This window comes from Heptranchias perlo, chromosome 2 (genome assembly GCF_035084215.1).
Source record: "Heptranchias perlo isolate sHepPer1 chromosome 2, sHepPer1.hap1, whole genome shotgun sequence".
NCBI classification, from domain to species: Eukaryota; Metazoa; Chordata; class Chondrichthyes; order Hexanchiformes; family Hexanchidae; genus Heptranchias; species Heptranchias perlo.
Window position 1 is genome coordinate 116,814,468 of NC_090326.1, and position 27,907 is coordinate 116,842,374.

Genomic DNA, 27,907 nt, shown 5'->3' on the forward strand with positions numbered 1-27,907 from the left:
AAGTATGGAGACCAAAACTGTATGCAGTATTCCAGGTGCGGTCTCACCAATACCTTATATAACTGCAGCAATACCTCCTTGTTTTTATATTCTATCCCCCTAGCAATAAAAGCCAACATTCCGTTGGCTTTCTTGATCACCTGCTGCACCTGCATACCAACTTTTTGATTTTCTTGCACTAGGACCCCCAGATCCCTTTGTACTGCAGTACTTTCCAGTCTCTCGCCATTAAGAAAATAACTTGCTCTCTGATTTTTCCTGCCAAAGTGCATAACCTCACATTTTCCAATATTATATTGCATCTGCCAAATCTCCGCCCACTCACCCAGCCTGTCTATATCCCCTTGTAGGTTTTTTATGTCCTCCTCACTCTCTACTTTCCCTCCCATCTTTGTATCATCTGCAAATTTTGATATGTTGCACTCGGTCCCCTCCTCCAAATCGTTAATATAGATTGTAAAGAGTTGGGGACCCAGCACCGACCCCTGTGGAACACCACTGGTTACTGGTTGCCAGTCCGAAAATGAACCATTTATCCCAACTCTCTGCTTCCTGTTCGATAACCAATCCTCCACCCATGCCAGAATATTACCCCCAATCCCGTGATTTTTTATCTTAAGTAATAATCTTTTATGTGGCACCTTGTCGAATGCCTTCTGGAAGTCTAAATACACTATGTCCACTGGTTCCCCTTTATCCACCCTATACGTTATATCCTCGAAGAACTCAAGCAAATTTGTCAGACATGACTTCCCCTTCATGAAGCCATGCTGACTTTGTCCTATTAAATTATGCTTATCTAAATGTTCCGTTACTGTCTCCTTAATAATAGACTCCAAAATTTTACCCACCACAGATGTTAAGCTAACTGGCCTATAATTTCCAGCCTTCTGCCTACTACCCTTTTTAAATAACGGTGTTACATTAGCAGTTTTCCAATCTGCCGGGACCTCTCCTGAGTCCAGGGAATTTTGGAAAACTATCACCAAAGCATCCACAATCCCTACTGCCACTTCCCTCAAGACCCTAGGATGGAAGCCATCAGGTCCAGGGGATTTATCCGCCTTGAGTCCCATTATTTTACTGAGTACCATCTCCTGAGTGATTTTAATCGTATTTAGCTCCTCCCCCCCCGAGAGTCCCCTGTTTGTCCAGTGTTGGGATATTCTTAGTGTCCTCTACTGTAAAGACTGAAACAAAATATTTGTTCAGCATTTTTGCCATCTCCATGTTTCCCACCATTAATTTCCCCTTCTCATCCTCTAAGGGACCTTAACCATAATGCAAGCTTATGGATTGCCATACAATGAAGGAATCATTGCTGCTTTCTGGACAATGGGGTATTCACAGGCATGTGTGTTATGTTTCTGTGGTCAGACACCACATGAACATTAGTTAAATGGAAGCCCATTTGGTTCACGTAGGCCAAAGTGTATAAGGAACCATGATGCCCATGCAGGTGTCATCTACGGTGCCAAATGCTAATACTGAAGTTTTGTGATGCTTATAACTTACCTATGTTTTAGCGGCGTACAAACCCTTTGGCAACAAACTGGCAGAAACTGTCTCTATGAATAATGGAATGTCACCTCTAAAGAAGATTCTTCCTCTTGTTGATAAGGTGAAAGTAATTGTGATGCTGAATGGACTGAAAGTTTCCCTGATTCCCAGAGTGAAATCACTAAACAGTTTGGTGTATCATAGAATGGTTACAGCACGGAAGGAGGCCATTCAGCCCATCAAGTCCGTGCCGGCATCATAGCCTTTTTTAAAAAAAAAGATTGGTCGTGCTGCACTGTAATGTATATATTGTAATGAAGCAGATTACTTAAATATTCTCAGTTATCCAGAACAACTGTGGCCACTTTTACAGTATTGTAATTCTAATCCAGTTTGCATTCCATTGTTAGCTTCTTGCCAAATTTGATACAACAGTTAGAACAAATAATTGAATAGTTAAGCGAATAAAATTACTTGACAAAATCATTATTCATTGAACAGTTTTCCTCTGTAGATCTTTTGATCACTTCTGAAGGTGCTATCTACAAAAATGTGAGTAGTGAATTTTACATTTTAATCTTTTGTTTTATTACATTTTTGTCTTTTTATTTTCTTTTTCAAATAAGTCTGTAACTGGGTGGTGTTTTTGATGTAATTGAATCACTGTACCAGCATAGGGAGAAGACTAAGTTCTTAAATAAAATGAGCTTGGAAAGTCTCACCGAATCCCTGGGGTTCTGAACCCACAGATGTAACTTTCTAATATAAACTAACTGTTTAAGTCTTTGATGAGTTATTTAACTACAAAAGCTGATCACACACTGTATTGTGGCATCAACATGAGGCACAGCAGGATGATATGTTAAAATCAGCTGGATCATTGCATGGGTGCGCTGAGCAGATGTCTGGCTTTCCCACAAAGATAGAATCATAGAAAGTTACGGCACAGAAGGAGGCCATGTCGGTGCCGGCCGCGAAAGCTATTCAGCTTATTCCCACTTTTGAGCACTTGGTCCGTAGCTCTGTACGTTACGGCACTTCAAGTGCACATCCAAATACTTTTTAAATGAGTTGAGGGTTTCTGCCTCTACCACCCTTTCAGGCAGGAGTTCCAGGCCCCTATCACCCTCTGAGTGAAAACATTTCTCCTCAGCTCCCCTCTAATTCTTCTACCAATTACTTTAAATCTATGCCCCCGGTCACTGACCCCTCTGCTAAGGGAAACGGGTCCTCCCTATCCACTCTATCTAGTCCCATCATAATTTTATATACTTCAATTAAATCTCCCCTCAGCCTCCTTTGTTCCAGTGAAAAAAGCCGAAGCCTGATGGGGATATGTGGGGGATATCAGCAAAACAATCAGTCTGGCTGCTCCTGCAACTCCTAGTGAGCAGCTTTAAAGCACAAAAGTTTAAAGTTTAAAGTTTAAAGTCTTAAAAGGACAAAAAAAAAACTTAATTTAGCAATATCAACAATGATTGATACTTACATCCAAAGGGTTATGAGAAAGATACAAGTTCCTGCTGAAGAGGCCAGAGGTAATATCCAAGGGTACATGATCCCTAGGAGTCATAAGGATGGTTTGGGTTAAAAAGTGAAGAATATTATAAATCAGAAGATTAATCAAGCAAATGAGTAAAAGTCTGAGGCTTTTGTAGTGCTCGGTGATATGGATAATTCCTGTTTTAATTGAATTGAATATAGAGCGAAGTTGGAAAATTTCAAAATTATGCAGAAATTTGCCCAACTTCCTATTTCCCACTTTGTAGAAAACACGTGATGATTTTATGAACATCAGGAAGATTCCACAATACATTTGATATATACACTAGAGTGAATTAGAAAGGAGTGCTCTGTTTCTTTTGAACAACCTTTTAAATGCTTTCCTATAACATCCAAGAATATATGCAATATATGTTGAAAATCAAATAATCTTGCTGGCTGACCAGATTATTTTTTCAGCCTGATTCAAATGTTGATGGTTTTAATGTAGAGTAAACTTGAAGTTAAGAAGGTTTCATTTTTTTTAATTGTAGGAAATAAACAGGTTTTTATGGTTCAGTACTAATTTGCTTGAATTTAATTATGTTCAACTGAATCTAGTATAAAGAATTTTCTGTTGAATTGTGATTAGATTACTATCTTGTTCAGGTTGTTTGTGATTTGAATAGTTAGTGCTTTCCTCTAAATGTGTGTGTGTATATATATTCTGATATACAGATTAACCCTGCCCAGTGGGATAAATACTATATCCAGACCGTGGCCCAAGAAAACCTTTGGCTGGGCTACTTCAGCTTGAGATCCATTACAGGTCTCTTGTATGTATTTAAATTATATGATTGTTCTCAATTTTCTTTGTAAGACCCAATTAATTTTAGTAATCAATAATGGAGCTATCATTTGCACTGGCTTCTAGGATTTGAAAATCACATCTGAAAGAAAACGAGTGCAGTATTATAGGTTTTATTATTTCAGCATGGGTAGTAAAAGTCAAATATTTTTGACACAGCGGCATATTTAATGTTCAAGTTACAATTTCTGTGGCCCAAGAATGCCTCACTGGGACAAATTGGCTTCTTAACTACTTATCCTGAAAGTGAGCATGTTTATCAACTGAGCCCAAATGAGCAATCACTGAACTGAACATTACAGCAACTGATGAGTCTGACAGATGTGTAGAGGCAAGAGACTGTAAAAAAAAACATACATTTAAAAAAAACCTAATAAAACAAACTTACAATGACATTCCTGTTGAGAAGTTGCTCCACTTCTGTTAGTAGCTTCATCACGTGGGCAGTTTGTGCATTCAGTCTTTCCATAATGCTTATTAAATGAACCAAAGGCACATGGAGTACAGATTGTGTCTTGTCTTGCACTGAAGTGTCCAGGTGGACATGCCACTGTTTGGGGAAAAAAAATGAACAATGGATACTACAGCAAAAATGTAACAAAATCACAGCCTAACAGTCCATAATGTAATGATCAACAGTTGCACAGACACATATGTTGAACATCACATTTGAAGTATCATCTACTTTACTATCCTTCCAAATAGACCACTTAAAATAAATCATTCTTGGGATATAGGCATCGTTGGCAAGGCCAGCATTTATTGCCCATCCTTGGTTGCCCTTAAGGTGGTAGTGAGCCTGTTTCTTGAATTGCTGCAGTCCATGTGGTGAAGGTACTCTCGCAGTGCCGTTAGGTAGGAAGTTCCACAATTTTGACCCAGCAACAATGATGGAACGGCGATATATGTCCAAGTTGGGATGGTATGTGACTTAGAGGGTAACTAGGAGGTGAAGGTGTTCCCACGCAAGTGCTGCCCATGTCCCTCTAGGCGGTGAAGGTCGCTGGCTTGGGAGGTGCTGCCGAAATATACTCTGCCTTGTCTCTTCTTGCTCAGCAGCACAAACACAGCCCCCTGTTACTACTTTACTGGAACCCCTTTAATAGGCCACAGTTTTTAAATCCTGCATGCAGGCATTTTCCTGTCTTGAAATAGTTGTGCAGAACACACTGATTGCACACCCACCCTAATCAAATTAGCCAGCACACCAAATTTGGGCACACATAGTTGCCTTTGGGACCAGTGTGCTACAGCACACTTGCCCGCACATATGCCCACCAGAGGAACATAAGGGCCAAAACAAGGGCCAAGTGCAGTAGATATACATCAAATGTGGGTGTCACATGCAGAGTTCCAACACAATTTCTTAGGGGTGAGTTTAGAGCTTCTCCCGTCTAAAGCTGCCCCACTGGTCCTATGCAAATGAATTTACCTTTTACTGACCCCACAAACTCCAGTGGGCACATTCTGACTTTGATGCTGGAATATCGGCCCTGAGGATTTTCAGCCCCAAACTGAATAAGACATAATTTATTAGAGTGTAATACACGGCAAGTATTTGGTGAATTGACACTTACCGCAACACCCTACACACTGAGCACTCGTTATGATATTTTTGCCAAATCCTGGTTTGCAGTGATCTACTTTCACACCATTTAGAGAGTTAGCAATGTATTCAATATTTTGGAACTTTCCTTTAAAGGGATAATCCTCAATAAAAGATCTGATTCGTGTGTAAGCCTGTTGAAGAACAATGATAAGTCTATAATATTTATAATGTTCACTGTATATCCAATTTATATGACAACCACAATATGAGATTTTCTAGTGATGGCATCCTCTATGATGTCAAAGACACTATTTAGGTAAATTTCACACTTTTTGTTTAAAATTTGTTTAATTTTTAAAAACACAGCTTTTAGCACCATCATTTTTAAATCTATATGCACAATATAAACCAACACATTAGGCACCTGCCAGATACAATGGACATCACAAAGTGGCCCCAATCTCCCTCCTCTCCCAACCTGGTATGACCTTAACGAGCCTCGATTTTCAGATTCAGCTCATTTTTATAGGCCCGATGTATCCCCAGTACAGATCTGCCCCTTTGTAGGGGACTATGCCCAGAGTCGGGGGGGGGGCGGAAATCCAGCCGGCGATGCAACCTTACAGCAGCAGTAACTGCAATCAGCTGCAGGACCTTCCACCAGTTGTGCAAAAGCAGCAGCCAGAAGGCCTCCAAGATCTGAGGATCGTTGGGAATCTTTGAAAAAAAGATTTGACACCTTTTGAGGCCTCCCTGGCCTTGTTGCCTGCCCTTTCAGATCCAACTCCTTTGGGCACGCTTCCTACCCAGTGTAGCTGAAGGAAAATGGGGCAGGAAACACCACTAGACCCCTCCCATTTTATTTCTATGGCTGCCTGATATTCATGCCTGCTCTTCACCCACCTCAAGGGAAGCCCCGTATATCCTGGGGCAATGCAAAAAAGAGGCAGAGGCTCAATGTACTGGATCCGTAGCCAGTGTTCCTCTGCTGCATTCCCCAAAAGCAGGTGCACTTGGGACACACTGCAAAGGAAATTCGGTCCCATTTTCCTTTTATCAGGTTTGCTTCCATTAAGATTTCTGGAAAATCCCACTTTGTACACACCAAGCGCTCCAAGATCAAATATAACAGAATTGCAGAGTAAACCTCTGCCCTGTGAAAAATAACTTCAGAAAAGCATCCCCTACTGCACCAACTTGACAATTTTCTATCTGCTTTAGGCCGAGGGAGGTGAAAGTGTGGAATGGACTGCACAGGTAGGCAGTGGATGCAGATAATGCAGAAAAATTTAAGGATAGATATTCGAGGGAGTATATGACCAAAACACATTAGTTTTTGGGACTGGCCAGATAGAAGTTCTTCTGTTGGCCACAGGAATCGAGCACAGGGCACACAGGTTAAGGGTGTTGAAGGAAAATAAGTAATTTACGCAACATTTTTTTCTGTGGGAAATGTAGAACAGAACAGATTACCAGCAGGAGTAGTTGAACAGAAAAGCATGGCAGGTTTTACAAATTTGTGTCAGTAAGATTCAGGGTTATTAGTTCTAGAATCACAGTAAGTAACCTGCTAGGAAGTTTGGAAAAGTAGTCTGCTTAAAACATTAGTACCTTATTACGAAACACTGCCTCTATTACCATGCATACCTATCAACTTGCTACATGACTGTCGCTTCTGAAAATAAATGTCCACATTACATTTCAAAGAAGTTGTGGCCAGTTTATTTCCTTACTACTATTTTGTGTAAATTCTCTTACTGTTGGCTTCCCTGTTGCTTGCCCTTGGTGACATTGTATGGTGTGTGGTGTCATCAACTTAAGATTAAGTGCATTCTAAATGTTACCTCATGGGAGGAATAAGTGCAGTGACAGCCCTGCTCCTCCTCAGTGGGGACCTCTTTATATGGCTGTGGCACAATACTGCTTTGACTTGGGTCATGGGATGGCACTATAACTACTACCAGCTCTTTAACCCTTACACTTGTTAGCTACTCCAATCCGTCACCATCTATTTCTTCAATCTTCTGAGGGAGCCAGCTGGGTTGGATGTATCTGGCATCATACTGAGAGGTAGGTGCCATGCCTGTTTCTCTTCCTGCAATGCCATGTTGCTGAGTGCCCCTTGTTCACCACTTAGAAGTGTGAGGACTGCCATCAAGGTTCTTTCAAGCCAATCCCCTAGCCTCTCCAAGCCAGAAGTGAGTGCCTCCTGTAAATTCCAGCCCCAGCTTTCAACAGCCACAGTCACAGTGCTGGTCAAACTGCACCGATGCTTTGGACTTTGATCCTTAGGAGCTTCCCTACAGATCCCATTGGAGTTACCACTGGCTCCGTTGTGGCCTGCAGTTTCCCAATCCTTCTCGCATACTGCACAGATGTTGGAGTGGCAGTTTGGCAGAGTCTCCAAAATAATATACAGGGAGCTCTAAAGATTCTCAAATGTATGCTTGTTGATTAATAAGCTCGTCTCCACAGGCAGTCCCCCTGTAAGGTAAAAGTCATTGGGCCCTGCAGCAGAGGAACATCTGGACCTGGACCTCCATTCAGGCTGTTCCCTCTCCTTTGCTGTAACCTCCACTTGCTCCTCCTGTCTTGAGCTTTATGCTTCATTCAGGGTTCCTTCTTGACCCTCTTTCATTGATTCCCCTGAGGTAGATGTATCACAGATGGTGCTTGCATGTTCAGCAGTGTATGGCACATGCTTGTAAGGTGGCCCAGCTTCCCACTCAGGTCTGGTACCAGGAACATCATCTTGGGAGACCCCTACATGAAAAGAAACAGGAGTTACCATGGTGCTTGCAAGAAATGGTTTAGCACTCTGTCCCAAGGCCAATTCATTGAGTACAATGCTGCTGCAGGGTAGATGTGCCTCTGTGTTGAAGTGGGTTTGAAGACAGAGCAAGAAGAAGTTAAAGAGGGCACATGCCTTGTTGGCCTGCCAGCAAGCTTCCAGGTTCACACTAGCCCACACCCTCTATTTCCACGGCACCTACAATTTTAAAGGGGAACCTCCTCATGTCAATTCAGAATTTGGAAGTTGGCAAGCCCACAATCAATCAAGTTTGTTTTCTCAAACCCAGCCTACATTCCACTCTATGTGAACGGATCACTAACTACTATACAAGTAATTTCAGGTGGCATTTTGACCAGTTAGAACAACATGCAACAGTTATGTGTGATATTATAGATATAGAAATGCAAACAGAAAGAACTTGCATTAATGCAGCATCTTTCATTACATCAGGACATCCCCAAGCGCTTCACGACCAATGAAGTACTTTAAAAAAGTGCAGTCACTGCTGTAATGTAAGGAAATACGGTAACCAATTTGCACACAGTAAGGTCCCACAAACAGCAATGAGATAAATGGGCAATTAAGCTGTTTCAGTGATGTTACGAAATGTTGGCCAGAACACCACAAGAATTCCACTGCTCTTTTTCAAATAGTGCCATGGGATCTTTTATATCCATCTAAGAGGGCAGATGGGACCTCAGTTTAACATTTCATCTGAAAGATGGCACCTCCAACAGTGCAGCACTCCCTCACTACTGCACTGGAGTGTCAGCCGAGATTATATGCTCAAGTCTCTGGAATGGAGCTTGAACCCATGACCTTCTGATCCAGAGGTGAGAGTGCTACCACTGAACGAAGGTTGACACTTGCAGACGTGAAATGTTGTACTAGTGTATATCATGCTCCATTGCTGATGCTGCACCAAGCTCAGGGCACAATGCTTTTGGCATGCATAGTATGGGCAACGACTTCACTCGAGCAATCGAACTGTGGCCAGCCTTACCTTGGCACTCTTCCTCAGGCTCGAGAATGTCAATCGATTGTCACCATTTAAAAAAAATTATTCTTGGGATGTAGGCATTGTTGGCAAGGCTGGCATTTATTGCCCCTCCTTAGTTCCTCTTCAGTAGGTGATGACGGGCTTTCTTCTTGTACCCCAGCAGTTCATGTGAAGTGCTCCTGTAATGCTGTTAGGTATGGAGCTCCAGGATTTTCACCCAGTGAAAAAACTGGATGATTTGGAGGGGAACTTAGATGTGATGGTGTTTCCATGCATCTTTTACCCTTGTCCTTCTAGGTAGTGGAGCTCATGGGGTTAGGAGATGCTGCCGAAGAAGCCTTGGCGAGGTGCTGATGTACATCCTGTAGATAGTACACACTGCAGCCACAGTGCGCCGGGGGTGGACGGGTTGGATGTTTAGGTTAGTGGATGAAGTGCTGATCAAGCGGGCTGCTTTGTCCTGGATGGCATCGAGCTTCTTGAGTGTTGTTGGAGATGCACTTATCCAGGCAAGTGGAGAATATTCCATCACACTCCTGACTTGTGCCTTGTAGATGGTGGAAAGGCTTTGGGGAGTCAGAAGATGAGCCACTTGCCTCTGGCCTGCTCTAGTAACCACGGTAATCATTTAAATAGTTGTGTTTCTGGTTAATGGTGACCCCCAGGATGTTGATGGTGGGGAATTCAGCAATGGTAATGCCAGTGAATGTTAGGCTCTCTCTTGTTGGAGATAGTCATTGCCTGGCACTTATGTGGCACGAATGTTACTTACCACTTATCAGCCTAAGCCTGTCAGGGTCTTGCTGCATGCAGGCACGGACTCCTTCGTTATCTGAGGAATTGCGAATGGAACTGATGCAGTTGTGCAATTGTGCAATTAACAGCATTCAGCCCTGCCCGAGGGAAGGTCACTGATGAAGTAGCTGAAGATAGCTGGGCCTAGGACACTGCCCTGAGAAACTCCTGCAGTGATGTCCTAGGGCTGAAATGATTGGCCTCCAACAACCACAACCATTTTCCTTTGTGCTACGTATAACCAGCCACTGGAGAGTTTATCCCCTGATCCCACTGACTTCAATTTTATTGGGCTCCTTGGTGTCACACTCGGTCAAATGCTGCTTTGATGTCAAGGGCAGTCACTCTCACCTCACCTCTGGAATTCAGATCTTATGTCCTTTTTGGACCAAGGCTGTAATGAAGTCTGGAGCTGAGTGGTCTTGGCAGAACCCAAACTGAACTTCGGATAGGTTAATGGTGCATAAGTGCCGCTTGATAGCACTGTTGACGACTCCTTCCATCACTTTGTTGATGATTGGGAACTGGCTCGATAGGGCTGTAAATTGACTGGGTTGGATTTGTCCTGCTTTTTGTGGACCTCTGGTTATGCTTATTGCATATTGTGGCTCAGAGGAGGACTCACTTCGTACCAAACATGGATACCCTCTTCTGTTGCACCTCTTCCAGGAGACCATCCAAATAATCCTCATTGAAGGGGGCTGTTCTGCTATACCTTCCGTAGCTGCCCTTAAATCCAGAAAACAAACAGTCAAGTTACAATGGAGCAGCAGCCCTTTAAAAAGCAACTGCTCAAATGATTCTCTGCCTGGTCCATTCATTGCACTTCCTATGTTCATGGAAAACACAGAGGGAGCAGACTCAAGTGATGATAATGTCCTGATCTTGCTGAATCCTGTGAGTTTGGCTCCTATTTGCAGTACAACAATGAATCGCGGGAGCACAGTGACCCTGGCTCTATTTTTGCTCAGACTGTTGAATCCTATCCTTTATGTTTTATAGAACCTAAAAATAGAACTCAAGTCTTACGCTAGTGTGAGCTGTTTTATATTCTTCTTACATTTTTACAGGCCACACATCTTTTTCTACGGAGAGCAGGTAGACAACCTACTCTAAAATGGTCAAGTGCTAGCAAATGTGTAGAAACAGCTCTGATCATTTTGCCACAGTCCACTTCCAATTGCAGAGTGTTTGCCATTTGCTTAAAAATCAATGAATAAAAAAAGTCTGAAAGTCAAATGTTCCACCACTGCACTATAAAAATGTAAAATATGAAATGCGAGCCCTATTGAAGAAAACCATGTTAACTACAGCATCTCTTTCATTAAAAAACTTAGTACTTTTGAGAGCGCTGGTTAAGTTCATATTAACCACATGATAAGTAACATTCCCAGATGTAAGAATCACAAAGAAAACAATGTTTGCCCCCACTCGCATTCTAACGCTATATCTGGCTTCCCACCCGCCACCATACTCTCTCTAGCCACATGCCGGCTTCAGGCTCAGGCCTCCACACTCTCCCAGACTCTATGCTTGTTCTCTACACTCTGTACCTGGTTCTGCTCTGTTCCCTGGACTATCACTGCAGTCCTACTAACAAAAAATAAATGTTTATGCATTATACACAAGAATGCACCTTCAGCAAAAGGGCATAAAGTACATACACCCTGCTTGCCCTTGGGCCCAGTCTTCTCTTGTACAATCTTTATGTATCTTTTGTTTACAAGCAACATTGCAGGAGATTCATTAGTATTTCAAAAAGAGTTTAATGTACAACTATTTTATTATTAATAACACAAGTGAAAAGGATGGATTACCCACCTTTAGATATAGCAGTCACCATTCTTCAAATTTAAGATTAGAGTCTACAGACCATGGGATGAGGTCAGATATACAACCAGGAAAATCAGAGGGAGGCTTGTCCCTTTGAAACTCCAGGCTAGAAGCCAAAACATGTGATCTTTCCTTACTGCATCTATAAGACATCCCCTTGCTGCTGCGTTTTCTTCCTTTCTTGTTGACTAGAGTAGGCATCTAACATAAGATTCTGTGAAAAGATCCATAGACATGTTCCCTTAGAAACCCTTGTCTGTAATAAATCTTCAACACAGATCATAATAAATAATTTAAATATAAAACACTTTTGTTCACTGTAAAAGAAACAGTAAACCCAAGTCATAAAACCTTCAAAAAGGGCTAAAAACTATTGATAAAAACAAATGCAAAGCTAAACATGTCAAGCAACAACAACATCTTGCTTTTGTATAGCTCCTTTAATATAGAAAAATATCCTAGGACACTTCACAAAGACGAAAATGGACAGAGCAGTGGTAGGAGAGGAGTTAAGAGGAAGTGACCAAAGGCAAGTTCAAAGAAGTAGGTTTTGAAGAGGCTTTTACAGGGTCGAGAGAGACAGAGAGAAAAAAGGGGTTTTGGGTTCCAGAGGGTAGGGTCAAGACAGCTCAAGGTTCTGACAGCAAAGATGGGATGGAGGAAGGGTGTATACAAAGGAGGCCAGAGACAGAAGAATAGTTGACACCTGTGGGCACATAGGGGTCCAAGAAGTTTCAGGCATGAGGAGGGGTGAGGCCATGGATGGATGCAATGGATTTGTAATCAAAAAGAATTAATTTGAATTCAGTGTATTGGAGACAGGAACCAATTAAGGTTGATGAGGGCAAGAGTGATGGAGAGTGGGGCTTAATGCAAGAAAAAATGTGGGTTGTGCAGTTTGGTTGACTTGCAGTTTATGTGGGATGAAATTTGAGAGGTCAGTGGACAATGTTACAGAAGTGGAAGCTAGAGCGGACTAAGGCATGGATAAGGGTTTTGATAATGGTGGGGATGATGTAGGTGCAGAGACAAATGATGATGCAGATGCGGAAAGGAAGGGTTTAAAGCTCAGCTCAGGATCAAACAGGGCACTGAGCAAGCGGCTGAGGAAGGGCTGTAACGGGGACTAATGTGTAGTCAAACAGGCTGCCTTCACTCTTACTGATGTTAAATTGGAAAAAGTACTAGCTTAATGTTGGACAGCAGTGATGGTAGTGGAGAGCTGGGTGTCATCAACATAAATATGAAAGCTGACCCCATGCCTACAGATGATATCACCAAGGTGCTATAGACAAGGAAAAGGAGGGAGGTAAAGATAGAACTCTGGCACTCCTTAGTGATCGAGAGAGTGTGGGAAGCATAGTTAAGTTGCATTTACATAGAATCTTAAACAACACCTTTTCATCTTACATAGAATTACATAGAATGTACAGCACAGAAACAGGCCATTCAGCCAAACAGGTCCATGCTGGTGTTAATGCTCCACACGAGCCTCCTCCTACTCTTCTTCATCTAACCCCATCAACATATCCTTCTATTCCTTTCTCCCTCATGTGTTTAACTAGCTTCCCCTGAAATACATCTATGCTAGTCATCTCAATTATTCCTTGTGATAGCGAGTTCCACATTCTAACCACTTTCTGGGGAAAGAAGTTTCTCCTGAATTCCATGATGTAACAGGGAACAGGCTGCCTTCATCTGAGGCAAAGCACTGAAACCCCACAGGATGGGAAATATTGTGTAGGAAACCTAAACTTCATTCATAGAACAATGACTATTACAGCTAAAAGGTGAGTAATCCACCCTTCTTCTTCCTCTGATTATTTGTGCACGTAGAAAAACTTTTTTTGACCACAATGATGTATGAAAGAAACAGGTTGTTTTCATTGCTTGCTGGTTTTGCCTTTCTAAAAGGTACTTTACATCACAAAGATAGTGTTCTTAATGTTTGTGGCCAGACATGTTGAAAAAGGACAAGTTTAGGATGCTCATGTTATAAGCACCACAGGTGATTTGGAACTGGAGTTGTCCTTGTAGGCTGTCAATAAGTGGTATGGCTGCCTCTTGTTTGGCTAAAATTATGGTATTGCACTATTAAACTTTTTCTCCTTACTGGTGAATAATGTTCATCATTTATGTGGTTAGATAGAATTGTTCCTCAGTCTGAAGATACAATTTATTTCCCACAGTGGCAGGTTTACATGTCTTTTTCTCCTGGCCACTACAGCCTAGGTCTTAGCATGAGACCATAGAGGACAGAGACAGCTGAGAAGACTCATTAGAAATTCTATAGTTGCTGGATGTAGTCTGCTTATTTGGCTATTTTCACATGGGGTGTGGGATTTCAAGCATCCATAAGCTATTGCGGGCACTGGTGTTAGATGGTCATGAAATTAACTTTTTGCTCAAGGGAGTTTCAGGATTGAGCTGGTCAAATAAGTTTTATCGGGGTTTTACATGAAGTTGGTATCTTTTCTGCTGTCTTGTTCTTTCTCCTCTTTTGAAATCCATTTTAGGATCAATTAAGGAAGAGGAATTGTAATTAATGATAGTCATTTTTATAATCTTTGTTAGGAATGCAAATGCAATGGGATCAAGTCATATAATTTACTTCCATGTCTGAGAGCTGTGTCTGAATTCAGTATAGATGAATGGTATGAAGTGTCCTCTTCCAACAGCTGCAAGCATCCTATGTAAAGTGATCAATGTCAGTCCAGTTTCTAGAGTGCCAGGGCTCTAAGTTATCAGAACAAAATTGGTTATGAGTGAAGAACATCTTTGTGCACTAGGTGTAGCAAAATTGTAAATGTATTCTTTATAAGCAGGTTTATGATTTTGCTTTGCCTAGTGCAGAGAATTTAGCAGTCTTAACTCAGAGGTGATAAGAATGCCTGGTGTAGGATATAGAAATATCACACCAGTACGGGGTAGGGATACTCTGCTGAGATTGAATTTAAGGCAATTTTAGTCTGTTGGCCAAACTGTATTTGACTTGAGGAAGCTTCATACTGATACCAGTAGAAAAAGTGGAAAAGCATTCCATTCTCCAGCACTGACGTGCACATCTAAAAAAAATTGCAAACCCATTTGCTATTTACCACAATTGGTAAATTACAATTGGTATTGTCCAGGAGGGATCATAGTCCCTGATGGTTTATTGCTGCAGATATTTGTTGGGTAAAGGACTTTTTTGGGAAGGAACCCTTGCAAGATTGACACCAAGCCATGCTGAAGAAAGGCCAGAATATTTTTAAACTAAGATGTGCAAGTTAATTATGATTTTTGTCTTTTTTCCCTCATTTCCAAAGGAGATTTCCTTTGGGAATTTCCAAGCCATTTTAAGGTTAATAACATTTCTGAGTCTCTCCAGTCTTTTCCTTTGTTCAGTTTGAAAAAACCGAGGCAAATTCATGTTTTAGCAGGCGACCCAGTCCATCAATGAGTCAACAGTCTAAATCAAAGGGAAATAATTTCTGCATCTCATGAGGGTTTTAAACATGGCAATGTCATAAAATTACAACAAAAATGATTCAAATTTCCTTATACACTTTCATAAAACAGCACTGCACAGTATATTTGTACTGGTATCTTCCCTCCTGCTGAATATCTCACATAACAACAGATGTTGACGACAGGAGAAAATAATGCAAACCAATGCAGTAAGCTGCAGTCTTCTATGCAAAGTAAGGAAAGATCACATGATTCCAGCCTGGTTTCTTAAAGAGACCTCTCATTTTCTTTGTTTTTGCACTTCATACCTTACCAATGATGCATGGAATATAATTGAATGAAAAAGGTAATTTTTGCATATTTTTGTTTTAGTATTTTTTGATATATATCCTTCATAGTCTGTCAGTTATTTGATTTAAATACAACCTTCAATGGTGTCCAGGAATTTTGTCTTCTCCCTGTATTAAATTGTGCACTAAACTTTACTTAGGCATTTCCTACATATCCTGTTTCCTTTGAATGGCAGAAGTGTCAAAAACACAAAACCAGAGTCATACAGACTAAAATAACTACAGTAATGGCCAACCCATTAAGGAATATCTAAAGAAGAGGATAATTAACATATCAAGGTTAACATCTGTGACATGAAAGGCTTTTTTGGCATAAAATGTACTGCCTCCTAGATTATGCCCATCTCTCCCACAATCCCTTGTTTGAATCCCTCCAATCAGCTTTCTGTCCACTCACAGCATCAAAATGGCCCTAACCAAGTTGGGAATGATGTTCTCTGTGACTGTGCTGCATTTTCCCTACTCATCCTCCTCCAAACTCTCTGCAGCCTTCCACATGGTCCATCATACCAGCCTCCTTCAATGATTCACCATTTTCCAGCTCGATGGGGCTGTCCTCACTTGGTTCAGCTTTTACCTATCTGATCATAATTAGAGCATCTTACCAATGACTTCGCTTGCTACCCCTGTACCATCACCTCCAGAGTTACCCAAGAATCCATCCTTGGCCCCCTTCTCTTCCTCATCAACATGCTTCCCCATGGCAATATCATCTGCATTCATGGATCAGTTTCCACATATACATTTTTGACATCCAGCTCTACCTCTTCACTCCTCTCTCGACCTGCCACTGCATCTGTGCTATCAGATTGCTTGTCTGACATCTAGTCTTTAATATGCTGTAACTTCCTCCAACTAAACAATGGGAAGACTGAAAGCACTGTCTTTGGCCTGTGCCACAAACTCTGTATCCTATCTAGCGACTCCATCCTCCTTTCCTGGTCACTGTCTCAGACTGAACCAGACTGTTCGCAACCTCTGTCTCCTGTTCAACTACAAGCTGAGTTTGCAACTCCATATCATCTCCAACACAAAGATTTCCTACTTCCACCTCTGTAACATCGCCATCTCTGCCCCTATCTCAGCACATCTGCCACTAAACCCTCATCCATGCCTTTGTCGCTTCCAGACTCGATTCCTAGCCTGCCTCTCATCCTCTGTGCTCCATAAATTTCAGATCATCCATAACTCCACTGCCCATATGTTATCCCAAACCAGATCCCATTCGCCCATCACCCCATCTTCAGTGACTTACATTGTCTCCCAGTACCCCAGAGCCTCAAATTTAAAATTTTCATCCTTGTGTTTAAATTTTTCCATAGCCATACCCATCTCCCTATCCCTGTATCTCCCCTCCAACTCATTATTTTTCTAATTCCGGCCTCTTTCCTTTATGACCCTCCTTAAAACACATCTCTTTGACTAAGATTTTGGTCACTCCTCCTAATCTTACCTTGGCTCAGCGTCTGATTTTCCTTTGTGGACCGGCAAGCCTTGTGTGGGTAATTAGAATGCTGGATAGCAAAATATCCACCAACATTTCACTAACCCACTTGTGTTATGCTTAAGTGCTGTGTTCCTATTTAGTTTTTTGTATGTCTCTGTGAAGCATCTGAGGTTGTTTTTCTATGTTAAAAGCGATACATAAATGCAAGTTGTTGTTCTTGTTGCTGCTCATCTTTAGTTCAATATTTAATATTTTCAGTTTCTGAAATGGACCCTTGAATTTTGTGTGGCAGGCAGGAATATTGCCTCATCCATAAAGAAATATTGAGACATCTATGAAAGACTGTTCCTTCCAAAGCTTTGCAAGTTAACGTAATATGCAAGAATTACATTCTGAAGAAGATATTTCAATTGCTTGTGGACTGATTCAATCTGTATTGTATTTTAAGTTTGTACCATCAGTAACTTGCTGTATCTCACTGCTTCTGTACAATTATCTTGTAAATAAATTTTAGTTTTAGTCTGAATATAACAATCTTAATGTGATATATCATCACCATTTAGCATAGACAGGAGAGCAATGGTAGGTTAGTATGTGGTCACCAGTGCGTTATACCATAATTAAAGAATATTTCACAAAATACATCAGTATGCAGGTTTCACTTCATAGGAAATTGTCTTTTACGGATCTGCCTTTCTGCTGTGAACACAAGTTAAAATTGTTGGAAGCCTGTAACTAGGATTAGGTTTTACATTCTATGTGACATTTTCAGTTAATTATTCATACAATTAAGGTAGTTTATGAGAAATTAGTATTTTTGTTAATTTTCTGGAAACCACTTTTTGTTCATTTTTCTTCCATCTGATCTAATTTTTTCCCCTTTATTTCCTTCTTTTGTTTTATATAATATTGAGCTATTTTCTGCCTGGGCTTCTAATGGGGAACCTTGCTCACTAGGAACGTATTTTGGAAATTTGAGTTCATACTTTTCTGACCATTAATTTAATTGGCTGGAGAATCATATACAATCCAAATCTGAATTTCCGATATGTGCTCCCAGCAGGCAATGACTTCCTGCCAGAAGCACAAAATTGGAAAATTATCCCTTCTATTTTATCTTTCATTTGTTTTCTGTGTCTTCAACACTCTTCTGCTTGTCTAGCCTCCCCAGGGCTTAGTCTGAGCTTTCTGAATGTTGAATCTTTCCTGCTCCAAATCTCCAGCATTTGTGCTTTAAATAACTTGTTTAGAATGGATGGACTTGCTTGAAACATTGTCCTGCTAAATCCAACAATGTTGCTTCCTATTTTTGCAATTGTGTAGATGCAGGATTATATCCAGCAAGATTAATATTGGGGGAAAACCTAAATTTAATTTAAAAATTGTATAGGGAAGTATTTCACATTTTTAATCCTTTAATATTCATTAGTTAAATAGTAAACAACTGGATTATTTTGTAAATTATGTAATTATAATTATAAACATGTACTATGCTCTAAATGCTTCCATGGTAATACAGCCCATACACAATATTACCTTTTTGACACGATCTTCAGACTGTTGGTCACACTGTGAATTATTACACTGATCTGCCCAGCCAAGTGCAAATGGAAACACTAAAAGGAAAGACAGTTTTTCTGATTATATATTTTCACTTTCTGTCGCAGATACATTGCTTCACCATAAACAGGACAATCAAATGGCATTGACACTACTCATGTAAGAACACTGATTTAATTTGGAGATTGCAAGTTCTTAGCATTAGTCCTCACACAGTGAGTTCCAATCTCAGATATGTTCTGTGAAGTCAACAAGTGATGACAAGGGAGGAATTGAGGGGAGAAATGGAGGACAAACCATTTGGTATATACAATAATGCAAGAATCTAGAATCATTTAATGTTGCTTTACTAGTCAGAGCTTTTGGTGCCTGAAATAGTCAACTGCTTTTAAGTAAGTTCAGAGAGGTTGGTTTTTTTTCACAAAGGAAGAAAAATAGTCTAATTGAATTGTATTTCTGCTCCAAAACTAAGAAAAGATAAGAAAGAACTTGCATTTTTAAAGCACCTGTCACATCCTCAGAATGCTTTCAGGAAGTTACTTTTGAAATGCAGTCAAAGTTGTTTTTGTAGGTAAACACAGCAGCCAATGTGCGTACAGCAAGGTTCTACAAATAGTAAATTAGTTAATCTGTTTTGGTGGTGTTGGTTAAGGGAAGAAAGTTGGTGAGAGCTCCCTGCTTTTCTTCAAATAGTGCCTTGGGATCTTTTACATCCAGGCAGAAGGGACCTCAGTTCATTGTCTCACCCGGAAGATGGCATCTCCAACAATGCACAATCATACTGCATTACTTTAGCTTATCTTAGCTGCTTAAGTAGAGCCTGAACCCACTTCATTTGGACTCAGAGGAAAGAATGCTACCACAAGAACATAAGAAATAGGAGCAGGTGTAGGCCATATGGCCCCTCGAGCCTGCTCCGCCATTCAATCAGATCATGGCTGATCTTCGACCTCAACTCTACTTTCCCACCCGATCCCCATATCCCTTGATTTCCCCTAGAGTCCAAAAATATATCTATCTCAGCCTTGAATATACTCAGTGACTCAGCATCCACAGCCCTCTGGGGTAGAGAATTCCAAAGATTCACAACCTTCTGGGTGAAGAAATTCCTCCTCATCTCAGTCTTAAAATGGCCAACCCTTTACCCTGCGACTATACCCCCTAGTTCTAGATTCTCCAGCCAGGGGAACCAACCTCTCAGCATCTACCCTGTCAAGTCCCCTCAGAATCTTATATGTTTCAATATTACCACTGAGCTAAACTGACACTGTGTGAAATTTTCTGAGATTCTGCACCACCTGTGATCTTCTGATAAGCTGCCAGCCCTGCGGGTTGTCACGGGGTCTTGGAAAACTTTGCCCTGTTGTGCAGCTGATATTATTTTTAAAAGACATTAGGTTTAAAAGGCTTACTGACAGTAGTTTATTAAATAAAAGTAGAAGAAAACAAGTGATTCACCATGTGAAAATTGGATGTTCATTTTACTTTTCCATCAAATTGAATTCTACTGGGTTTATGTATGAATCGCTCCTGCAGGTCACCTCAACCTTAATAAATTTCATCCAAATATTTCACCATTATCAGTTAGAAGGACACAGTGTGCATTAGTACATGTTATGCTTCACTGTGCACCTTACCCAAAGCAAATAGCAAAGTGCACCACACTATGGGGGTTAAATTCGATAACCCCCAAATCCAGGCGTGGAAGTCGCGGTGTGCGATTAACCCGCGTCCAATCGTTGCAATGCAATGCACGTGAGATTCGTGCTGCCTGGTCATTCACCTGATTCCAGCAAGCAGCCAGGCCTGACTGCGCTGTTGAATGGCTTCTCACCAGCAGGGGGGCCCCGATATCACGTGAGTGGCTCGCACCTCTTAAAGGCAGCCTGCACCTCTTATTTGCAAAAAAATAAGATACGGGTCCGCACAGAGATCAGACATCACACATGTAAAACATAGATGCAGGTCCCGTCCCTGTGTTTACAAACTGTTGAGTTAAAACATTGAATATAGATTGCACACTACTAAATCCCACAGCCTCCAATCTGCACGCCAGATCTCACCAATTAGCCGACGTGAGTTTGTACCATGCCTGTGAGAGAATGTGCACCAAGCTTCTCTGATGATGCACTAGAGTGGTGCATGAGGCAGACAGAAAGAGGGGCATCTTATATCCACAGGGGGGCAAGCGGCCCTCCAGACAAATGCTCAAGAGGCAGTAGGGGACGAAGTCAATGCCAGGCACATAGCACCACAAACATGGATGCAGTGCAGGAAGAAGTTCAATGCTTTGCCATGAGTGGTTAAGGTGAGTGAGGTCAACTGTCAAGTGGCAGCTTCTACCAACTGCACCACTAGCCGCATCCACTGCTCCACACACTACACCCCCCATCACCCACAGACCAACAAACTCTTTCAATCAGTACTCAATTCCTCCAATCAGATGCTTCCTCTTACCCTCACACATTACCACTGTTGCAAACCGCACACCCACAACTCTCAGGTCACACACACTGGCAGCTATTCAACCACGACAGGCACATCACCCAAACATCCTGCAGGACGCTCACTGACACACAACCCGCTTTCTTACAGGAGAAGGTGGAGCAAGTGACAGCAGCATTTAACCCCTCAAGCCTTTTCTGCTATTTAATGAGATCATGGCTGATCTGTGACCTAGCTCCATATACCGCCATAGCCCTATATCCCTTAAACAAAAATCTATCAATCTCAGATTTAAAATTAACAATTGAGCTAGCATCAACTGCCATTTGCAGAAGAATGTTCCAAACTTCTACCACCCTTTGCATGTAGAAGTGTTTCCTAACTTCACTCCTGCAAGTCCTGGCTCTAATTTTTAGGCTACGTCCCCTAGTCCTAGTACTCAAGTATAGGAGACCTCCAAAAACAGGTACAAATGCATCAGCAGCCAGAAACAATAATCCAGCAACTAACCTGTAAATCCTGCATGGTCCCTTTAGATAGCGCTGGTTGTGCAGCTGATATTATTTTTAAAAGACATTAGGTTTAAAAGGCTTACTGACAGTAGTTTATTAAATAAAAGTAGAAGAAAACAAGTGATTCACCATGTGAAAATTGGATGTTCATTTTACTTTTCCATCAAATTGAATTCTACTGGGTTTATGTATGAATCGCTCCTGCAGGTCACCTCAACCTTAATAAATTTCATCCAAATATTTCACCATTATCAGTTAGAAGGACACAGTGTGCATTAGTACATGTTATGCTTCACTGTGCACCTTACCCAAAGCAAATAGCAAAGTGCACCACACTATGGGGGTTAAATTCGATAACCCCCAAATCCAGGCGTGGAAGTCGCGGTGTGCGATTAACCCGCGTCCAATCGTTGCAATGCAATGCACGTGAGATTCGTGCTGCCTGGTCATTCACCTGATTCCAGCAAGCAGCCAGGCCTGACTGCGCTGTTGAATGGCTTCTCACCAGCAGGGGGGCCCCGATATCACGTGAGTGGCTCGCACCTCTTAAAGGCAGCCTGCACCTCTTATTTGCAAAAAAATAAGATACGGGTCCGCACAGAGATCAGACATCACACATGTAAAACATAGATGCAGGTCCCGTCCCTGTGTTTACAAACTGTTGAGTTAAAACATTGAATATAGATTGCACACTACTAAATCCCACAGCCTCCAATCTGCACGCCAGATCTCACCAATTAGCCGACGTGAGTTTGTACCATGCCTGTGAGAGAATGTGCACCAAGCTTCTCTGATGATGCACTAGAGTGGTGCATGAGGCAGACAGAAAGAGGGGCATCTTATATCCACAGGGGGGCAAGCGGCCCTCCAGACAAATGCTCAAGAGGCAGTAGGGGACGAAGTCAATGCCAGGCACATAGCACCACAAACATGGATGCAGTGCAGGAAGAAGTTCAATGCTTTGCCATGAGTGGTTAAGGTGAGTGAGGTCAACTGTCAAGTGGCAGCTTCTACCAACTGCACCACTAGCCGCATCCACTGCTCCACACACTACACCCCCCATCACCCACAGACCAACAAACTCTTTCAATCAGTACTCAATTCCTCCAATCAGATGCTTCCTCTTACCCTCACACATTACCACTGTTGCAAACCGCACACCCACAACTCTCAGGTCACACACACTGGCAGCTATTCAACCACGACAGGCACATCACCCAAACATCCTGCAGGACGCTCACTGACACACAACCCGCTTTCTTACAGGAGAAGGTGGAGCAAGTGACAGCAGCATTTAACCCCTCAAGCCTTTTCTGCTATTTAATGAGATCATGGCTGATCTGTGACCTAGCTCCATATACCGCCATAGCCCTATATCCCTTAAACAAAAATCTATCAATCTCAGATTTAAAATTAACAATTGAGCTAGCATCAACTGCCATTTGCAGAAGAATGTTCCAAACTTCTACCACCCTTTGCATGTAGAAGTGTTTCCTAACTTCACTCCTGCAAGTCCTGGCTCTAATTTTTAGGCTACGTCCCCTAGTCCTAGTACTCAAGTATAGGAGACCTCCAAAAACAGGTACAAATGCATCAGCAGCCAGAAACAATAATCCAGCAACTAACCTGTAAATCCTGCATGGTCCCTTTAGATAGCGCTGGTTGGTGGGGGGGGGGTGGTCCTCCAGGCCGTCTACGACCTGTTCAGCTGTGCGTGGTTAAGACAGTGCGATTGCTGGAGTGTTGAGTTCCAAAATCGTATCTGTCCCTTTAAACCAGCGTTATACACTGATCTAATGCACTTTACATTGTACTGGCGTTTGTTATCTGCGTGTGCGCAAACGCTTTTACCAAGATGACGTCCAGCACACGTCATGTGCGCGCGTATTCCAGATGCCATCTTGGAATCTTGGGGGGCCACGTAGTGCCTACAAAACGGACGCTACATGGCCAAATTTATAGCCCTATGCATTTGGTTATAATGCTGACTTAAAAACTAGTCAGAGAGCGAGGATCTTGGGTCTGAAACTACTGTATTAAACTTAAATAAGAGCAATTATAAAGGAATGAGGGCAGAATTGGCTAAAGTGGACTGGGTAAACAGATTAGATAGTATGATGGTAGATAAGCAGTGGCAAACATTTAAAAAGATATTTTACGACTTGCAACAAAAATATATCCCTGTAAGGAGGAAAGACTCCACAAAAAGGGTGAACCAACCATGGCTAACTAAGGAAGTCAAGGATGGTATCAGGTTAAAAGAAAAAGCATACAACATGGCAAAGATTACTGGTAAGTCCGAAGATTGGGAAAACTTTAAAAACCAGCAAAGGATGACGAAAAGAATAAAAAAGAGGGAGAAAATAAATTATGAGAGTAAACTAGCAAGAAATATAAAAACTGACAGTAAAAGTTTCTACAAGTATATAAAAAGGAAGAGGGTAGCTAAAGTAAACATTGGTCCCTTAGAGGATGAGACTGGGGAAATAATAATGGAAAACAAGGAAATGGCAGGGGAATTGAACAGATATTTTATATCTGTCTTCACAGTAGAAGACACTAATAATATACCAATAATAGTAGAAAATCAAGGGGCAAAGGGGAGGGAGGAACTAAAAACAATCACTATCACTAGAGAAAAAGTTCTAGGTAAACTAATGGGTCTAAAGGCTAACAAGTCCCCTGGACCTGATGGCTTGCATCCGAGGGTCTTAAAGGAAGTGGCTACAGAGCTCGTGGATGTATTGGTTGTAATCTCCAGAATTCACTAGATTCTGGAAAGGTCCCAGCGGATTGGAAAACCGTAAACATAACACCCCTATTCAAGAAGGGAGTGAGACAGAAAGCAGGTAACAATAGACCAGTTAGCCTAACATCTATCATTAGGAAAATGCTAGAATCGATTATTAAGGAAGTAGTAGCAAGACATTTGGAGACACATAATACAATCAAGGAGAGTCAAGATGGTTTTATGAAAGGGAAATCATGTCTGACAAATTTATTAGAGTTCTTTGAGGAAGCAATGGGCAGGTTGGATAAAGGGGACCCAATGGATGCAATATATTTGGATTTCCAAAAGGCATTCGATAAGGTGCCACATAAAAGATTACTGCACAAGATAAGAGCTCATGGTGTTGGGGGTAATATACTGGCATGGATAGAGGATTGGCTAACTAACAGAAAACAAAGAGTCGGGATAAAAGGGTCATTTTCAAAATGGCAATTTGTAACTAGTGGGGTGCCGCAGGGATCAGCGCTGGGGCCTCAGCTATTTACAATATTTTTCAATGACTTGGATGAAGGAACAGAGTGTCTTGTGGCCAAATTTGCTGATGATACAAAGATAGGTGGAAAAGCAAGTTGCGATGAGGACACAATGTCTGCAAAGGGATATTGACAGGTTAAGCGAATGGGCAAAAATTTGGCAGATGGAATATAATGTGGGAAAATGTGAAGTCATCCATTTTGGGAGGAAAAATAAAAAAGCAAAATATTATTTGAATGGAGAAATACTACAAAATGCTGCGGTACAGAGGGATCTGGGTCTCCCCGTACATGAAACACAAAAAGTCAACATACAGGTGCAGCAGGTAATCCGGAAGGTAAATGGAATATTGGCCTTTATTTCTAGGAGGATGGAGTATAAAAGCAGGGAAGTCATGCTACAACTGTACAGGGTGCTGGTGAGACCACACCTGGAGTACTGCATAGAGTTCTGGTCCCCTTATTTAAGGAACGATATACTTGCATCGGAGGCAGTTCAGGGAAGGTTCACTAGGTTTATTCCGGGTATGGAAGGGTTGTCTCATGAGGAAAGATTGAACAGTTTGGGTCTATACTCATTGGAGTTTAGAAGAATGAGAGGAGATCTTATTGAAACATACAAGATTCTGAGGGGACTCGATAAGGTAGATGCTCATGGGGGAATCTAAAACTAGGGGCATAGTTTCAGAACAAGGGGTCGCCCGTTTAAGACTGAAATTAGGAGGAATTTCTTCTCCCAGAGGGTTGTGAATCTTTGCAATTCTTTAACCCAAAAAGCTGTGGAGGCTGAGTCATTGAATACATTTCAAGGCTGAGTTAGACAAATTTTTGATCAGCAAGGGAGTCAAAGACTATGGGGAAAGGGCGGGAAAGTGGAGTTGAGGTAAAAATCAGTTCAGCCATGATCTCATTAAATGGCGGAGCAGGCTCGAGGGGCCGGATGGCCTACTCCTGCTCCTATCCCTTATGGTCTTTAATATTATGTTCTCTTCTGCAGTCTCTTCAGGCTTCTCCTGCTCCTCTTTGTAATCCCTTGATTCACTTGTTCTCTATAGTAATGCCTCTTTGCAGGGTGAAGTTGTGCTGTCTGCAGCACAAGAATCATTGGTTCTTTAGCTTGGTGGCAGGACAGCCTCATTTGTTTTCAGACCCCTGAAGTGCTGCCTGGGAAGAAAGCATTGGTGTATAACAACAATGACAACTTGCATTTATATAGCATATTTAATGTAGTAAAACATCCCAAGGCGCTTCACGGGAGCGTTATCAGACAAAACTTGACACCGAGCCACGTAAGTAGATATTATTACAGGTGACCAAAACCTCGGCCAAAGAGGTAGGTTTTAAGGAGCGTCTTAAAAGGAGGCTATAAAAGGTAGAGAGGCGGAGAGGTTTAGGGAGGGAATTCCAGAGCTTGGGGCCTAGACAGATGAAGGCACAGCAGCCGATGGTGGGGTTCCTACTTGAAGGGAAAAAATTTGCAGGGCTATGGGGAAAGGGCGGAGGAGTGGGACTAGTTGGATTGCTCTTACAAAGAGCCGGCACGGACTCGATGGGCTGAATGGCCTCCTTCCGTGCTGTAACCATTCTATGATTCTATGAAGGAAATCGGGCTGATGGTTCAAACAAACTGAACATCGAAAGAGTGAAATACATTCCGATTCATGTAACTAGTAGGCACATAAGGCCACACGAGTGCAATCCATAACCTACTGAAACTTTAGGAATCCTTTCAGTTTATAAAATTGCATCTCTCTCTCATGCTGCTCTTGGTTGTCGGTTAGGAAGATGAAATTACCTGCTCAAGAAAACAAGGCATCTGTAACTTGCTTTACCCATCTGTCGACAGCTGATTGGCTTATGTTGTTGGTGTCCCCACTCTAAGCCCGAAATGATTATGAAGCATAAAATTTACAGATGTGCTTGACTTGGATTAATACCACACAATGCAGAGTCCCTTGTAAATCGTAGCCTCCATGGACAGTGTTCTTCTGACAAATGCAAGTATGTGTACCTCTGTCTGTAGAGTCCGGTATGGGGGTACCAGCTGGTGGGTGGAGGGAACTTCTGGTGTAGACTGCCCTGCCTGGCATTCCTGTATTGACCCTTCCTTTCTTCCTCCAAGATGCACAGGTACAGGGAATTTCCATGGGAAACCCATTGTTGCCCTGGTGGAGCCTTTGTTAAATGAAAGTTAACTGTACAACAATGGCCACAAAGGCTCCTGAAAACCTAAATGCGAACAGGGAAAAAGAGAACCCTCTCCCCAAGAAAAACATTCATTGCATCTCCTTGCTGGGCTCTTCGAATGAAGTTCTATATACAACTCAGTCTCTAGCAACATTTTATACAGGCAGGTAATGCATATATTTTTATTTATATACTAGTGGAAATATTGAAAAATAATGTGGATAATGTCGATTACATAACTTCGGCTTTGTTTACATGCATCTGCCCACAAACTGGTGGAAACTTCCTGGGACAATTGAAATCAAGATCTCAAAATTAGACTGAAAAATGGGCGGAGATTCAGTGTGATGGATATCTGCTACATTTTCCAATCAATCAATCAGTAACGTCCACTCCAGCCTAAATATTAGCCATTACTAATGAGAAAATCAACCCTGCTGTGTCTTTCCAGCACTTTACATCTTTATTTGACTTGAATGTCCTTCAATTTCTATCATAGTTATGGTCCGTGGAGCAATGTAGTACCATATCTTTTGGCAATAGCTACGGCACCAGACTACAAGGCAGCTTTTCCTCTTCTGGGTTTACGAACATGCAACAAAACCAAAAATAGTAGGCAGGAAAAGACCAGCTGGTCCATCAAGCCTGCCCACACTCATGATGACTGCAGCACCATGACTAGACACTGATTCGGAACCCGTTTTTTCAAATAAATAGGGCAGTACCGCAGAGTATACCTTTGCTGACCTAACCACCAGGGCCTACTTGAAGTTTTGTTGCTTTTGCCCATTTCACCTACAAGCCTCTCTGCATGTAGTGTATTAGTGATTCCAATTTGGGCATTAGTTCCTACTAATGTCTTTCTATGGGC